Genomic DNA, 2,989 nt, shown 5'->3' on the forward strand with positions numbered 1-2,989 from the left:
GCCGCCGCCGCCGCCCGAGCCGCCGCCTCCCTCCATGGCTGCGGCGCCGCCACCTGACAACGGAAGTGACGCACCGCCACCCCCACGACCCAGCCCCCCCAGCTCGGAGCTCCGCCTTTCTCTTCCAGAGAAGGGAGCGGGGACCGAAAGCCCCTCGAGCCGCTGATTGGCCTCTGGGGAGCGGCCATATTGGTGCAGGGCGGAAGCTGTTCGACTTCAGGTCTGAGGGGCCGGGCCTGGCGGGGACTGGCTCTCGGTGGGGACGGGGCTGAAAGGAGAGAGGTGATTGGTGGCTGAGTAAGGGAGAGGGCGGGCTCAGCCGGTCCAGCTCCTTCGGGGATGAGGCCACGGAGACGGTGACGGCTTAGCCCCGCCCCTCACACCACCCCCGCCGGAATCCTACAGAGTCCTGAATCACGCAGTCGCACCCACCTCCCGCCCCCTTCGGAAATCCGCTCTGACCGTTTGACAGTTACTCAGGGCTCCGCGGCCAGAGGGGGTCTACCGCGGGGGAATGCCGTATTTTTCTGAAAAGTGGCCCGGCTCCCAGAACCCCATGTTAACCTTTGGAAACAAGCTTTCTGAAGCTATGTGTTTATGTTCCCTATAATAATAATAATAGCTCACATTTATAAAGCACTTATTATGATGTGCCAAGCACTTTACAATTATTATCTCATAAACAACCCCGGGAAGTAGGTGCTATTATTATCACCCCCATTTTACAGATGAGGAAACTGAGTCAAGCAACGGTTAAGTGACTTGCCCAGGGTCACGAAGCTAATAAGTTTAAGAGGCCAGATTTGACTCCAGGCCTAGGGCTTTAAGAATTATTGTTTATTACTGAACATAATGACATCATGAATAATAATAGCCCCACATTTCTAAACACAGATCTGTGGCAAGAAGGTAGATGGTGCAAGTATTTAGAACATGATCCCCTTGAGAGCAGGGGCTGTTTTTTTGGTATCCCTAGTGCTTAGCAGTGCATGGCACATCTTAGGTGCTTAATAAATGCTTGCAGACATGTTGACTTGATTTAACCAGCCCAGCCTTGGTCCTCCAAGCCATCTGAATGTTGTGCTTCCTGAGAGCCCTCTGAAGACATACCTCACAACAACAGTGCCAACATTCCCATTTGCATTCTCTTTTCCTATTAGATAGAGTACAAGCTTCTTCACTATCTTGCTTTTTCAATTTGTTTGCCCAGACATGCCTGGCACATAGTAAGTACATAGTAATAATGCTCATCCATCCATTCATTCATTCATTCCCACCTCTGGTCCACTAGGCCACATCCTTCTATCCCATTCATTCCCTTGGCTACCAGTGTATTACAGTGGGAAAGCTGGTGGATATAGGATCAGAGGCCCTGGGTTTAAATTTCTGCTGTGCTGCTGACCAGTTGTGAGATCTTGAATTCCTTCTCTCTGGGCCTCAGTTTCCTCATCTGTAAAGTGAGGAACCTCTTTTAAGGTAGGTGACCTGTATAATCCCTTACATCTGTAAATCTATAATCCTATGATCTCTAAAGCCTTTTCCAACTCATATATATATATATATATATATTACACACACATACATGTATACATTATATACATACATTATATAAATACATGTACACATATATGCAAATATATTTGTATTTATTAACTTTATATTTATGCTGCATATATTTGTGTATGCCCTTGTTGACTCTCCCATTAGAACAGAAAGCTTATTTGGAATAGTTATTGTTTCACTCTTTGTACCTCTATTTTCGGTACCTAGCCCAGTGCCTAATTCAGAGAATAGTTGCTTAATAAAATCCTCATTGAAGGATTGATTCATCCTTCCCCAGGTTTCCTCTACAGCAGGGATTATTAACCTTTCATGTCATGGACCCATTAGACATATTAGACGCATTAGTCCATTAGACTGTGAGCTCCTTGAGGGCAGAGACTGTCTCTTGCCTTTCTTTGAATCCTCAGTACTTAGCACAGTGCCTGTCACACAGTAGGCACCTAATAAATGCTTGTTGACATGATCTCACCCCAATTGGCAGTGTGGTGAAGCCTATGGACCATTCCTCAGAATGTTTTTAATTGCATAAAATAAAATACACAGAGTGATAAAGCAAACCAATTACATTAAAGTTATCCAAATATTAAACAAAACAAAACAAAACAAAAAAGCCAAGTTCGTGGACCCTAGGTTAAGAACCCCCGCTCTAGGGAATCCCAAACTAACCTGAAGATGAGGGACTAAGAAGTCATTAGGTCTCTGTCTTCCTCCCTCCCCCTCCCACTCCCCCAGCTCTGACAAATTTCACCTGTTTCTACTGACTCCACAGGCAGGATCCTCTCAGTCACCTGTTCCCAAGTCTCACAGCTCTGAGCTGTCTAACCTCAGTCCCTCCTGCTGCAGTTTCGGCAGCCTATTTCCCTTCTTGTGTCAGCAACCACACCCGCCATGAATCAGCTTCTTGCAGCAGCAGATGGGGCCTTTAAAAGAGATTGCATCATGCTAGGTGACTCATGCCCCTCTCCGGGCTTTGTTGTGCCTCCCAGAGCTAAGGATCTGCCAAACAGAGAAGCTGAGCCGCCTAGCCTAGCCACAACCCCAAATCTTCCTTTCCCACCTTATCCTTCCTCCAGGGAAAGCCCAGAGAGCTGTCGCCTCCAGGGGAGAAGTGGGAGGCTGAGAGCCTGGCATATGGATTATGTGTGTGTCTCCCTTTCTATCTCTCTGCAGGGGTATTTCCATGTCTCTGCCCGAGTGTGTTAGGTTTTCAATGTCTCCTAGTCTGATGTTTGTGTAGCCACGTGGGTCAAATCTGGCCCTCTGTGTGCCACAGTTTCTGGACGCCTGTGGGTATGGGTATTTGTGTGGCTGGGCACCCTCTGCAGGTATAAATCTTTTGCAGGATCCAGCCTCCTACTCAGCTAGCAGACAGCACTAAGTTCTACTTCTGGACACTTCACAGGGTTTGGAACTTAAAGGTCATCTA

The sequence above is a fragment of the Phascolarctos cinereus genome, unplaced genomic scaffold (genome assembly GCF_003287225.1).
Source record: "Phascolarctos cinereus isolate Bilbo 61053 unplaced genomic scaffold, phaCin_HiC Scaffold_726;HRSCAF=1367, whole genome shotgun sequence".
NCBI classification, from domain to species: domain Eukaryota; kingdom Metazoa; phylum Chordata; class Mammalia; order Diprotodontia; family Phascolarctidae; genus Phascolarctos; species Phascolarctos cinereus.